At 39.0% G+C, this 15,191-nt stretch overlaps 1 long non-coding RNA gene across 1 annotated transcript; it reads right to left on the bottom strand.

Moving 5' to 3' along the window:
* Positions 1-1,005: 1,005 nt before the first annotated feature.
* On the bottom strand, positions 1,006-14,103 carry LOC119516921. Its single transcript, XR_005213403.1, has 3 exons — positions 14,070-14,103; positions 1,177-1,256; positions 1,006-1,054 (listed from the first exon to the last, which is right to left on the bottom strand). It is a non-coding gene; the product is annotated as an uncharacterized LOC119516921 (long non-coding RNA).
* Between the last annotated feature and the right edge of the window lie 1,088 nt (positions 14,104-15,191).

Here is a 15,191-nt window from a genome sequence, read left to right as displayed (position 1 = left end):
TTCCATGTTTCTAATAAATTAGATCTAGAGCCTTGATTAAATTCATGTTTTTTTCTTGCCAAAAAAAAAAAAAAGGTCTACTTATACATCTAAGGACACACACCTGAAACCGATACATATATAACAATGGCAGAATTTTTAAGTATGGAACTTCAAATCGAATAGAGTGATCTAGCATACTCAAGGGACATGGTGATATTTTTGTGAAAAGTTTTGAAAATAAAGAGTACAACAACAGAAATCTAATACTAAAACTTAAACAAAAGAATCCATTTTCCTTGGAGTATGAAATCCTATGACCACAGACACACTTACATCCCAGCTCAGCACCTGGGCTTTTCATTTTTTCAGCAGTCATGTTTGACTTTGTTGCTACCTATTGGAAAGTTGCCAGAGAGTGGTCTGAAACTCCATTAGCAACAGGGGTTATGGTGGGATGGGAGGAAAGCTATGACGTAGGTGCATTTAAAACAGCAGGCTTTTGGTCTCAGGGGTGCTCACCAAGAGCAAGATAGCTGCTTTTTAGAGAATGGTCCACCCAAAAAGCAGGTGTCAGGCCAGCCCTTTCTGGAGTGCAGAAGGTGACCAGGGCCACAGCTTGCCTTCTCAAGCAATGGGAATTCAGATTTGATACTTCCTGGCAATTGGTTTGACCTGCAGAGTTATGTAGGAGAGTGGATGCTGGGACCTGCTGGAGAAGCTGGTTTCTTCCTCAGGGCTAATTCTAGGCAAGAATCCTGAATACCATGATGTCAATGTTTTAATAGGCTCCAGCCACCTGGTAATGAGAACATCCAAGAAACACCATAGAACACGGAGAGTCAAGCACCTGGAAATAGAACATCTGTAAATGAATTTCCCTTTTTAACTTCAACAGGCCCTCTTCTCTCTCCCACACACAGAGAAATGGGTTTGGCTGTGCTTGTGTGCTCCCCCTGTCATTCTCTTTCTCTCACCCATACATACATTTTCTCTCCCTCTCTCTTTCTCCCATCTCATCTCTTTTCTGGCTTTCCAGACTTGTTTTTCCAGTTCCTCAGGTATCATTTTACCTCTAAAGGACACAGATTAGAGACTTTCAGTTATGTTTAGTAGTTAATAGACAACACTACTGCTTTTTAAAGAGTCTGGATTGCCCCCTCCACGCACCAGGTTTCCAGATCCTGTCCCCATTACCTTCCATCTGTTTCCACAAAGCAAACGTTCTCAGTACCAATCCCAAGAAAGGAGGCTGCCTTCTTCATGGAGTAATGACACTGAATTAAAGGGGCAATGGGGGAAGAGAGAGACATGAATATACAGCACAGAAAATGTATTGCTTATTATTTAACTGGGTATAAGTCATTGTGACTGAGCCCAATCTTAGGAACGTTACTGCATAAAAGAAAAAGAAAACAGTAATTTATTTGTGTTCCTTAGTATAATGGTTAAGAACGTTGACTTTGGGGCAGAGAAACAAGGATTTAACTCCAAGTTCTACCAGTAACAGCTATGGAATATTGAGCAAATAACACACTCCCTAAGCCTCAGTTTCTTAATCTGTCGAGTGGGCATGGCAATAAAGCCTACCTCATAGGCTTGTTACAGAAATTCAGCATACAGCTGGTACGTGGAACACACTCGGTCAGGGGAGGCTGTTCTATACAATGTTAAGAAAAGAAAAGTTTCTCTATGCTACTGACTCAGTGTTAGCAAAAACTTAGAATCTAGTCCATTGCTGACTTGAAACCCTTTAAGGTTATCGCTAGACTTTTAATCAAAGATTGCAGTCACCAACCAGAGAAGAATACAATTATTGACAACAGCAAATAAGGATTGAAATACTGACCAGACATTTGACAAATCTTGTTTAATATTGAATGCATGACTGAAATGATACACATAGGAATATGGTTAAAATCATAACAAAAGTAATAAATTATAAACACACTGCTTAACTCAGCAGTGGCTTGAATGAAATTAATAGATGGTTCTGGAATTAGGTCTGGTCTATTTTTAATTGGCAAGTAGTAGTATATGTTTTAGATTGTCGGACCTCCCCTCCGCCCCATGCAAAAAGCCTATAAAATAATTAGCATTCAACATTGGAAATGTTGCTTTTTATATATTAGCAAGGACAGGTGGTCAATTAATTCTTTTTTCATGCTAGAAAAATGAAGGTGCTCAAGGACATTATTGTACCAAAAAAACCTTAGTAATTTAATTTGTAGGTATGAATACATTAAAAGAGTAGTCAAGTCTTCACATTTAACTTGATGTATTCCCTCAAATGTGGTAATTTTTTTCGTCTTTTGTCAAGAGGGTTTTATTGGGAACTCTTTATAAAAAAAAAACTGTATAAAAATAAATGTAAAAGTAACAACATCGGGAGAAATGAAACCATCCTAAATAATTAATTTCCAAATATCAAATAAGACAGATCCAAAATGCCTGTAGGATGCATTCATCTCAGGTTATTACAAGAACATATGCATGTTGAAGAGTAATAATGAACATGAAAATGTAATTAATTCTCTGCTTGCTACATAAGCCTGTGCTGGTTTGAGGTAACATGCCTAGCATAGCTAAGGTAGCACAGCTAAGATGAATTATTTCTCACCAGAGATTTGGGCTCTGGCAACCAAATAGCTATTGATTTCATGATGATAAATACTAGCCTACCCCATTGACAACACCCTATAAGGAAAATCACAGTTTTCTGCCTCTAAGAAAGAGAAAAATATTCCCAACCAATGGATCTGCTGAATAAAAAACTTGCAATCAGAATAAAATAGCTTCAGTCGAGCTATCTTTAGGTACCTCAGGGCAAAATATAGCCCAACGTCAATCTCAAATGGGTAAGGACAGATAAAAAAGTCGGCAAAGCTGAAGTCTAAACATCTGAAAGCATCAGAGAAGGAAAAGATCTCTAAAAGGGGGGAAAAAACAAAAAGAGTAATGCTTCAGGCATGCCGAGTAGTTTCCAGGAAAGGAAAAACCTAGAAGGCTGGAGTTCAGAAGTAACAAGTGCATTTAGAGACAAAGGGTGGCTGTTCCCATCACTGCAAAAGAGAAGTCAGTCATTCTAAGACCCAACCTCCCCCTAGGTTTGATTCATCTACAAAAGATTAAAAATTCCCAGCGGGCTTTCATTTCTACAAACATAAAACAGCAAGTGCCTGCATGGAAGAAAGCACTGAGCCGAAGTTTTATTTTCTGGTTTCAGCAAGGATTTTTTTTACATGACCTTGCGTTTCTCAAAGAACTGCTGCTTTTCCCTTAATTTGGATTGGGCTCTGGACACTGGGACTTCTTCCAGTGCTGACTAGTTCAATGGTCAAATTAGTTCCAGGTGGTAGAAAGGGCAGAGTTTATATATATTGCACGTTAGGAAATGAAGAAAAGGAAGCTCCAGGGCACTTCTCCAAGGGCACCCAGTTGGTTCCATCCCTGAAGAGACCAGAACCAGAATCCAGGCGAACTGCTTCCGGCTTCGAGCTCTGCGTGCCACCCTAAGAATACCTGTGAGAACGCTGAAGTAACATCAAAACTCAGCTCAGTCACTCCTGGAGAGCAGGGCCCTCTAGGGTGAGGCAAGTGAGGCACCTAAGGTGCAAAATTTAAGGAGGCACGACCCTGAGATCTGCACCCTAGACACCTCATTGGCCTCACCCTAGTCCCGGCCCCACTAGAAGTGACTAGACCAGTTGCACACTGACCTGGGAAGGAACAGTTCCTTTGTCACCCTCACTTTTTAGCGGTAGACAACAATGATGCTTCATGCTGGTTCCCAAAGTGATTTGAATTTTCCAGGAATCTTACAAACCTGGGATTTCTGCACACCCAAGGAATTCATACAGGAGTGCTAATCAAGCCACAGGCGATCACTTTACTACTTTTTTCCAAACATCCCCTCTCTTGGATTCCCATTAGGCAATGGAGAGGCTACCTGGAAATGGTGACAGTATAAGGGTCTCTGTCGTGATATTCCAGCTCTCCATCAACAGTTGAATTACACCCAAAACCTCAACTATGCAAAAGCACCTTCAGTGCTGGGTGCATATATACTGCATTTGATGGAATGAGACAGGGGCGAGTAATTAACCTAGCTAATCTGGGGCAGCATAAAAACTGGAAAAGTAAGGCCACCTAATAAAACAATATAGGAAAATAAGCACTGGGCCAAAGACCAAACATCAAAAAGAAAATGAGGGAAGTATAGCAAAAGGCTAAAATAGCATTTAGACCATCTAGGAAACATAGCCTTCTTTAATTCATTTTTGAAACATAATGATGGATTGATTTGTTGGATTAGGTGGTAAAGGTGGTCACTAAAACATAAACTAAAATAATGAAAATACTATGACCCGAGTCTCTTTGGAAGGGCAAGGAAAGGAACGGAGTCACAAACTTGGGTCAGATGGATGGGGAGAAATCATTCAACGCTACAGGACTCTCAGAGTGGTGGTAATTTTTCTATGGAATTCACACCAAGTCCTTAGTTTTCTTGCTCTGTCTTCTGCTGACATGTTAGCCAAGGAATACATTTTGTCTCATTTTGCATCTGTCTCCACTGAAGGTTAAAAAGTAACGTTCACTTAGTTCTGGTTTCACAACTACATGAAGTTTCAATTTATTTTAATTCTTAATTTACCAGCCACACCTGTCATTATTGATCTTTCCCAAACATAATCTCTATTCTAGGCTTCCATAGAATTTCTTCCCCTTTTCCAGGGTCTGAAAGAGAACTCCAACATCTCTTAAACACAGTAAAGAATGAAAACGGCAAAAGTGAAAGCACAGAGCTGATAGCAGGGGCTCTATTTAATCAACTTTCCTGGACTTGGAAACAGTAACCCAAACACAGAAGGGACTTTGTATTTCTGATCTGCATGGGTCCCTTCAAAGTGGGAACCCCGAGAGGGAAACTCTACTCCATAATAATCCCAAATAACTAAGCATCTTTCCCAGCTGTCTACATCAGCAGACATTCTTCTCATGCTACAGGTGTCTCTGAGCACTCAATGTCCACGTTGCACCTGGCACTGAACTAACTGAATCGAGGCTCAGACGGCAGGAGGAAGACACAAGGGTGGCCAAGTTTCCTTCCACTGCTGACCTCCTAAAGCATAACTGACCCTTTTGCAATATGAAAGTAACTTTGGGTCTTAAAAGAAAATAAGTTATGGACGTCTAGCCAAACGTAACAGACAACTTTCAGACTTTTCCCCCTTCAAGCGCTTGATAGAAGACCTAGAATTATGGCAGACAGTACAGAACTAAACTCCTTCTGCAAGGGATCTGAGGAAGAAGCAATGGTGGGATGGAGAGAGGCACCCACTGGAATCACACACACACCGAGAAAGGAAAAATGAATTCCTCCCACAGAAGACTCCACTTACGGTGCACCATCTACTTCTACCACCTCATTACATTACAGAACCCAGCCGTGGTGCAGGGGAGACCAGCCAGGAAACACGGGACAAACTTTCACAGTAAAGAGGCCTCCATTCCTTCTTTCTTTCTTTCTTTTTAATTGGTGTAGTTACAAATCCTTTCTGGCCACTCCTGTCTAAAATGTAAAAGGAAACTTTGCCCCTTGTGTACTTTCATAAACCTGCTTGGCAGACTCCTCAGCCCATGGGGCTCTGGGTTTCCTGATAGCCAGATGCCCTGGAGAGTTGCTGGCTGGCTTGTTTTTTGTTCTTGTTCTTTGATCTGCGGTCTTGGGAAAGAACCTGGACTGTTAGGAGAAATGCGGCCCCTTCCCTTCCTCCAGAAAGATGGAGATGATGATGAATGGACTCTCCAAGGAATCTCCCCAGCTGCCCTCCACCCTGGACTGGCAGACATCCCTGCCATAAGGGAGCCACGTTCTTTTCTTCATGCTCAGACATAAACTTAGCATCTTAATGGAAGGAAAATGAGAACTTCAATTATGATTTTTTATTAAAGACAATTTCTACTTCTATGACAAAATTTTTTTTTTTCATTTCCCCTTCTCTTAGTAATAATAGCCAATATTTTTTACTATCTACTAAGGTCCAGATATATTACTTTAAGTGCCTTAAATCTTGACTCTTCACAGCAACCCAACGGTGCTGTAGTGAGGGTGCTGGGTTAAACTAAGCGGAATTGCTTGAATGGCTCCAATTGTTTACTCTTTCCTGTATCTGTGCCCTTTGCCAGGGGGACTCTGAAGCAAATCCTCTCAAGAGGTGGAGTTTATTTTTCCACCTCTTGGATCCAGGTTCAGAGATTTGACTTACTTGGCCAAGAAAACGAGGCAGAAGTGACAATGTGCCAGTTCTGAAACTAGGACTCAAGAGTCCAGGTATATTTCCATGCTTTTTCACCTCTGCCATTGCCATGAGGACACACCCGAACTAGCCTGCTGGAGGCTGAGCGGCCCATGGAACGGCAGGGGATCGCTGCTCTCATCCCAGCTGAGCCACTCCCAGATCGCCATCAGCCAGCCAACCCCCAGACGCTGAGGGAGCCCAGTCGTGAGCAGCAGAACTGCCCAGCCATCCTGAGACCTACACACAATAATATATGGTTGCAGTTCTATGCCACTGGGTTTTGAGATAAATTGTTAAACAAGGGGCAACTGATATACTCATTTTTACAGATTAGATTAAATGCATTTTACAGATGCATTTAAACACAAGCTGACCCTTTACTCAGAAGCAGTAGCAGTAAAATAAAAGATAAGGGAACTGCGGCAATGTCCAAATGTGTGTGTGTGTGAGATATCCATGGTTACTGGATATTTCCTTTTTCCCTTAAAAAAGAATATGCAAAGGTTTCATATTAGCCACCCAAAGCAATCAATTTCACAAAGAATGTGAGGAGGACATAGCCTAAATCAGTAGCAATCATGTATACTCTAATAAACACACTTAGAGAAGAAGATTCACAGAAAGAGATAGCACTTTCAAATTAAATTTGATCTTTTTTCCTGAAGAAAAACGTTACAGGTTATAACATTTTAAATAAAGGTGATGTATAAAATTGGGTGGCTGGAGAGTACAAAATTAAACCCATTAGATTTCTCTTTGGAATGAATATTATGTTATATTTTGACATATTAGTCACACAGATAGGCTAAAATCATGTTAGAAGTTCTCAAATGAACAAGGCCATTTAAATGACGCATTCTTATAAAATCTATACCTGATATCAAGAATAATTTTTTACCTCTGCAGACGCGAAAAGGACTAATCTTGGCAACCCAGACAGTCCTTTTTCCTTATTATCAGGACAATATTTGTATCTAGCTAAGTTCATTGCATACATGTTGGACTCTGAACCACCTGCAAAAAACAAAAGTAAAATAATATGAAATTATAGCTCCCTGATTGCTGAATACAACATAAAGCATGAATGGCTGCGGCTGCTCCAGTCTAATGACAAATCCCTGTGAAAGTCCTCTGGACCACTACCCCCCCCTCCAATCACTCTGAATATTTCACTCACACATTTCCTAATTTCCAATACCAGCAATTTCCAATCTCAGCAAAAAGAGATACTTTGGCCCATTTATCTCATTTCAGGGTTTTTCCAAACTGAAGTTTCAATCTATGAGCTCTGGATTTAAGGCCTGAAGACCCACTTGGATCCAAGTCTCCATAGTTAATAATTTTCTTTCTGTCTGTCACCTGATCAACAAAATGGAAGCAACATTACATGCTCATCTCTGGTTCCAAAAACAAACAAACAAACAAAAACAAATAAAAAAAGGAAAACAAAAAAAAATTATAGGAATAAACAAAATGTGATACAGAAACTTTCTCAAGTAAAACAGAGGGACTTAATTGTAGCGCTTCCAAACCCCCAACAACAGATAAACTCATTTGTGTTAGATAGAAATACTAAATTGTAGAAATCTCATTTGTGTGACCATTTATCCAAATAAGTAGCATTTATCCAAAATATTATTATCGCTCTCTAGAGAGACACAAGCTATGCTCTCATCAAATAGTATTATTAATATGCAAACTTTTTGTAATATGTAAAACTGAAAGGAATCTTTGTTCCTTATTTAGAATATGAGTAAGATAGTTTTTAGATGCTTATAATAGAAGGGTGATGGTGATAACTAACTGCACTTACCTGGATTAAATATTCCATCCCCTTCTTTCCAGCCAATAAATTCAATCATTTTCTTCAGAACTGCTTCTTCCACTAACAGAAACACTGGGGACACCTCATACGTATAACTAGATAGATATAAAAAACACCTCACTTCTATGACTAGAGCCAAACCATCCCTTTGGTGTTCCAAGAAATGCATACAGAGTTTTATTAAACCAAGTGGCCGTTGAAGTGTAGGTAGAGTCTTTGGAAATTTATCCAATGGAAATAAAGAAATATGCATTCAGTGACAGTGCTAGTCATGATTATATAAACGCCAGTAGCTATTGACCTTAGAGATATGTATGCTAATTCATCACATTTTATTTGAAGGGAATCTTTAATTCCATTGGGAGAGATAAAGTCGGTGCATCTGGAGTCTCTGTATTAGCCATGGCAATGGTCATTTTACTCTCTAACATGTGCTTTGGTTTCTGGTTAAAGAAAAGTCATTGCCATGGAAACCAGGTGTTATTAGGTGACTACAATGAGTATGTTGACAGCTCTCAATATGTACTTGGAGGTTACCTGTCCTGAACTAGAGCTTCTACCACATTGACTGTTGTTATACAAATGGGAAGAGTTCTTGGGGACATCTCTTACCATGTAACTGATTTTACAGCAAAGGCAGCACCCAGATCCCCTGACAATGAAGAATTCCTTGCACCAGAGGCTGGAATGCTATTGTCATGTTAGCCCCTTTAGGGATTGCCTCATCTATAGGGAGCCACCTTTCCCGAGGACATACCCCTTCCAGTGGTGGTCCACACCTGAGTCATGCAGGTGGAAGTATAAAGACCTGACATCTGGGATGAACTTGGCCCTCTGAAGAGCCATTCTCGCTCCAGTCTCCATGGGGTCAGCTGGCATTATTATTAAGCCTGCATTGAAGCTTGACTCCTATCTGTTTCCTTAGGCTCCCAACCACTAGTGTTGCTCTCAGGGACACTCCTTAACAAACATCCTGCTCGCTAAACCCCATCTAAAGTCTGATTCCCAGGAAACTCTGTCTGCAATAGTCATGATGTTGTACAATGCTTGAGTCTCTTCTCCCTCCAGATAACTTCAGGGTGACTAAATACCAATAATCTCCCTCTCAATTAGGTGATTGCTTTAAATTGAATCTGAATAAATGTATACTCTCAATACATGAGTTAAGCAGACACACTCAATTTATAGTGGCAGAATATAATGCAATTATCTTAACATGTTGAAGGTAAAGCTTTGGGAAAGAGACAAAAAATACTGAGCACCTACTATGTGTCTACAGACATTATATAATTTTAGAAAAGAGCTAGGTCCTGTTTTCAACCATGTTATGAAGCCAGGCTACAAATACCAACAGTATGAAAATAGTTTACATGTACCTGTAAATATAAATGAAATAATAGTTCATTTTTTTGAAGGAATAAAAGTTAGTATTATACTCCTCTTTGAAAACTGGCTAAACTGCAAACCTGGGATTATTACTGAGCCTGCATTGAAGCTTGACTCCTATCTCCTCCATCCACAGATGGAGGAGAGGGCAATATAAAATGTATTTGTGTCTTGGCCACATTTCAAGTGGATTTTTCAGTTTGGCACTAGGTAGCACCTACCTGGACACAAGTCTCCATAGTCAATAATTTTTTTTCATCTATCACCTGATCAACAAAATGGCAATAACAATACATGCTCATCCCTGGGTCCAAAAGGATTATAAGGATAAACAAAAGGTGATTCTGAGACCTTCTCAAGTAAAAGCAATTTTAAGAGTGGAGAGATTTACTTATTTATTTATTTATTTATTATTTATTATCATTTATTACCTAAATATTTCAGATAAAAACTCAGATAAGGAGTCAGAAAACTTAGGATATACCAGAATATAATCTTGCTGTCTCTCATGACATCCCTACAACTTGCTCCTCTATGCACTGTAACCTGGTGGATAGCTCTCATCATTCTACCAAACCTTCTGTGCCTAAGGACACCAGTGACCCCCACAGTGCTAATCCAATGGACATTTTTCAGTTTTTACCTTGGTTAACTACTCTCAAAAGCACATGATGCTATTGATCCCTTTCTTCTTCTGGACACTCTCCTCCATGTCTTCCAAGCCTCCCTTCCTGATTTGCTTCCTTCTTCTCTCTCTCCATTATAGATTCATCTTCCTCCTCCTAATCATTAAATGTTGGATGCCCTCAAGGCCCAATCCTAGGTCCTCTTCTCTCCTTATTCTATACTCAATCCTCAGATAATGGTTCTCCCTTCTGGCTGCTCATTAAAATTTCTTGGTAAGTGTTGTAAGTATATCAATTCTTGGGACATGCCCACAGAAATTCAGATTTAATCCATCTGGATTGGGGCCCAGGATCAACAATTTTTTGAAAGATCCCAAGTTAATTCTAATGAACAGTCAGAATTGAGAATGACTGACCTTGGGGATCTCACCTGTGCCCACAATTTCAATTACCATCTATTTCTCAATAACTCTTAAATTTATACCTTCCACATAGATACCAGAATTCCAGGCCAAAGTATCTACCAGCTTTGTTGACATATATTTTTGGATATCTGAAAGTCACTGCAAACTCAAAAACCCACAACTGAAAATCAAATTCTTGATCTTGCCTCTTCTACCACACACTTAAAAACTGGCCCCTTTCCCAGTGCTTCTTATTTCAGTGACTGACATGACCATCCACCCAGCTATGAAAGCCAACAACCCAGGCAGTATCCCAGAAATCTATCCCTTGTCCTCATTTCCAAAGACCAACATATCATTCAGTCCCTTTTGTTTTACCTTCTAAATACATTTTTTCTCTCCATTCCCACAACTTCTGTCCCAGTCCAAACTACATCATCTCTTATCTGACAAAGGCAATGCTGTCCCAATACATTCCCCCCAACCTACTTTCCAAATGGCACTCAGTGATTTAGAACACTTCAATGTCTTTCCATTGTACTTTGAATAACTCATAAACATGGCCCACTGGGCCTTACATGTCTGGCTCCTATCTATCTCTCTAGCCTCACCCTCCATTATACTTCCTCTAGCTGTCTCAGCTACACCCTCACTGGCCTTTCAGGTCACAGAATACGCCATGCTGCCTTCTGCCACAGGGCCATTGTGCATGCTGCTCCCTCTGGTACTCATCTCTCACCTTTTTGCCTAGCTAATTCTTACTCATTCTTCATCCCTCAGCTATCACTTCCTTGGAAAAGCCTTGGCTCCAAGTAGAAAAAATTGTCCCATTTATATTTATAGCATGGTGCACCTCTACCTAGTATCAGGGTTTGAATTTACATTTTTTAAAATTCATTTTGATTAGCATTTCTCTTTTTCTCACCAGGCTTTATGCTTCATGAGGGCAGAGTCAAGGTGTGTTTTTATTCATAGTGTGTCTCTAGCACTTATCAGAGATATGCACTTCATGAAGGAATGAATAAATAATTGGTTAATGAATTTACTCATCTTTGAAATTGGAGATACAGTGTCTACCTCACCCATCTCACAGTACCACTGTACAAATCAACAGTTCTTTGAATACTACCAAACATCATAAGGCTATATCATTATTTGTGATAGCACTGCAGAAATGAATCCATTAAATATAAATTCATGAAACAAAATTTCATTTACTCATAAACATCTCTACTCCAGGTTCAGTGAAAAATTCCAGCAACATGACACTTACACACTTGGGTTTAATGCCTCTATCATAAATCGAGCCACCAAGGAGTAGTAATCAAGTCCAGCATACAACTGGTTGAAAAATCTTGAATGATTTGTAAATTTTAAAACAGAGTATTTATCTACACAGCAATAAAAAGGAAAATTTAAAAGTGCCATTATAGCAATAACATGAATGAATCTTTCAGATAGTGAAAGCAGCCAGACACAAAAGAGGACAATACTCTACGATTCCTTTTATGTGACATCGAAAATCAGGCAAGCTGATGCATGGAGAGAGAGGTAAGAATTGTGGGTACCTTTCGGAAAAAATCACTGATTGGGAAGGGGCTTGAGGCAGCCTCTGGAGTGCTGGAAATGTTCTATAACTTGATCTGGGGGCTGGTTACATGTGCACAGATATGCCAAAATTCATCAAGATGAGCACTTAGGATTGGTACACTTTACTGAAGGTAAATTATACCTCAATTAAAAAGGAAACAGTCAAAATCTAATCATAAACAAGGAGAAGAATGGTTGAAGACCCATCTCATAGCCTGTTCTACTGAATAATAAAATGTTTCTAAGTAAAACTCATGCACACTTTAAAGAGCTGTGGTTTACCTGCTCCATTTTTGTACCACTCATAACCAAGCAATGTCCTTGAAAAATGGATTATTTGAACATTGTTTGCCCAAGTATCAAAGCCTGCTACCTTTATCTTACAACAATATCAACATCAGTTTCCCTAATTTCAAACACATTGTAGGCTATTATCAGTGAGAGAACTTTTCATTTTTCAGATTGACCCAGAGTGACTGGCATTATGTAGATGGAGTAAGACATGATTCATTACCCGGCTTACATAAAGTTTCTGATTCAACTTATTTCAAAGGCAGTTGCCTTTAAGACCAGTTCCAACCTTCTATTTAGCTTCCTCATATAAAAGGTCTCATAAAGGTTCCTTGGCTTTACACAGTGTGAATATTCACACCAAACACCAGGCTCACTTGTGACATTCTCAATCATTGGAAGCCCAGCATGATGGAGAACAAAGAGGCAGGAGGAGTCTTTCTAAATTTGAGTACTTGGGAACCATTTGAGTTAGTGACCTCCCATCACAATTTTATAGCATTTGGTTTCATTTCATTTTTCCTCTTTATTCTAGGGGTTTGATTACAAAAACAAAAATCTCCAAAGAAAATGACTCTTAAAATTAAACATGGAGACCTTTCTCTGATTTGGCAAAGGAAACCACACACTGCTATGAGTAATTTTAATAAGATTTTTTTTAAGTTCGGTGTTAATTTATGATTGATTTCCATGGTAACATTATAGAAAATATCCAGTAAACTGAAGAATTAACTGCATTAAATGCACTACAATAATAAGATATGTATCTCTGCTTTTGAAATGCTAACTAGGTTTTTGATACATACACCAAACTTACCCAAGGGAATATAATCCAATTATTTTTATCTAGGATTTTATTATGTTCTTTCTGCTAAATTTAGTTCAGTGTCAGAATTTATATAACATAATGCCTCTATAGTCTTAAACACTAGATTACTTTTACATCACATCAGGAAATGCATATTTTGGAAAGATATTCTCCTACTTTTCAAACCTGTTTACTGGTTGATCAGATATTAACAGTCAAGTTGGAATAGTACTTCACCTCAAGACTGATATTATGTTACTATATTTACAAAAGCTTACAGTGTTATGGCATCATTGTGAACAATCACAGCAAAAACTTAACCATGTATCCATTTTTATTATATCTTCCCAAGGTTTTTTTATCTTGCCAGATTTGATAAAACAACTTGGTAACTACCAATTGCCAAGAGTTAATCAGTATCTTTCAAATAAATTCCTTCTTGTTTATCCTAAAGATACCCTCTTGAATATATATATATATATATAGCATATTCTGGGACATCAAGATTTAAAATCCCTTAACAAATCCATATAGCCAAAATATCATCCTCCAATTTGGACCAACATAAGAAATAACTATTTATTTTATGTATACTTTTGATTATAAACAGAGGATAGTCTTTGTTTACCTATGACCACAGAAGCCAACAATTTTCCTATCAACTTATCTTTGGCCTTGACAACAGCTCTGTGTATAAGTAAAGATTAAATAGATCATTGTAAAAACATTGAAACTACTGTTTCTTGATCAAAGTTTCTCATCCCATAAACATTGCCATACTCAGCTGTTTTAAGAAATGTTAGAAAATGTAAGAACCTGTCAGTGGTACAGATCAAGGAAGTAAATTAAGGTTCTTACTAGTTTTGACACTGTAGCGTACGACATCCTGGCAGAGTTCCAACAGCCTGTGGTGTGGCTCTCCCATGTCTCTCATCTCCAAATCACGAAGCTGCTTCAGTTGTTCGGGAGGCTGCCATTCACAAACCTGGAGATTCAGTATGGCACAATTTATTGAGCACTCACTAGAGCCAGGTATCGAGAGGACATTAGAAGCATGGACCCTATCCTTATGAAGCTTCCAGACAAGGGGAAGAGAAAGCGAATTAAACATACATCCACAGCTCAGTGTGAAAAGAGCTATGACAGCTGTGCAGATATTGTTGGAACAAATGAGGGGCATATCATAGACTTGGAACATTAAAGAAGATTGCCTGGTGGAACTGACAAATACATTGTTACATAAAACAAGAGTAGGCTAAACTCAGCAAATGTTAGGGGGACCTACATGGGATCTGACTCCCAGGGGTGTAAATCTCCCTGGCAACATGGGACCTGATACCATGGGATTGAGAACATCTTGACCAAAAGGGGGATGCGAAATGAAACGAAACAAAGTTTCAGTGGATGAGAGATTCCAAATGGAGTCAAGAGGTCACTCTGGTGGGCACTCTCATACACTACATAGATAACCCTTTTTAGGTTTTAGTGCAGTGAAATAGCTAGAAATAAATACCTGAAACTGTCAAACTGTAACCCAGTAGCCTTGATTCTTGAAGATGACTATATAGCAATGTATCTTACAAGGCGTGACAGTGTGATTGTGAAAACCTTGTGGGTCGCACTCCCTCTATCCAGTGTATGGATGGATGAGTAGAAAAATGGCAGCAAAAAACTAAATGAAAAATAGGGTGGGGGGTGGTTTGGGTGTTCTTTTTTACTTCTATTTTTTATTCTTTTTTTTTTCTATTTTTCTGGTACAAGGAAAACATTCAAAAAATAGATTGGGGGTGATGAATGCACAACTATATGATGGTACTGTGAACAGTTGACTGTACGCCATGGATGATTGTATGGTATGTGAATATATCTCAATAAAATTGAATTTTAAAAAAAGCTGGGGGAGGAGGTAATGCAAAGAGCATTGTAGGCAGAAGAAATAGAAGTAATAAAGACTGAAATATAAGGGAGTCCACGGCACAT

Source organism: Choloepus didactylus, chromosome 20 (genome assembly GCF_015220235.1).
Source record: "Choloepus didactylus isolate mChoDid1 chromosome 20, mChoDid1.pri, whole genome shotgun sequence".
NCBI classification, from domain to species: domain Eukaryota; kingdom Metazoa; phylum Chordata; class Mammalia; order Pilosa; family Megalonychidae; genus Choloepus; species Choloepus didactylus.
The sequence above is the reverse complement of the archived record's forward strand: the minus strand, read 5'-3'. Positions and strand labels throughout refer to the sequence as shown.